Genomic DNA, 403 nt, shown 5'->3' on the forward strand with positions numbered 1-403 from the left:
AATTAACTCTCTGCACTATACAATATTTAACCCCCAACACTGCACAATAATTACCCCCAGCCGGGTACAATAATTAACCCCAGCACTGCAAAATATCAATCACCAGCACTGTACAATAATTATCCTCCAGCACGGCATAATAATTAACCCTCAGAGCTGCACAATAATTAACCCCAGAACTGCACATTCATTAACCCCAGCACGGCATAATAATAAAATCCCAGCACTGCACAATAATTAACTCTGAGTATTGCACAATTAGGTCAGCACTATGTAGCACATAGAGTGTGGGTGTCAAGATTATGTACAACATTAGTTGCTCAGTGTGCCTCCTTATATTGGTGGCCAGTGGTCTGTGCCCCCCCCCCCCCCACACAAACACACACACCCCCACACACACACA

Source organism: Nanorana parkeri, unplaced genomic scaffold (assembly GCF_000935625.1).
Source record: "Nanorana parkeri isolate BGI_ZX_2015 unplaced genomic scaffold, ASM93562v1 scaffold455, whole genome shotgun sequence".
Classification (NCBI taxonomy): domain Eukaryota; kingdom Metazoa; phylum Chordata; class Amphibia; order Anura; family Dicroglossidae; genus Nanorana; species Nanorana parkeri.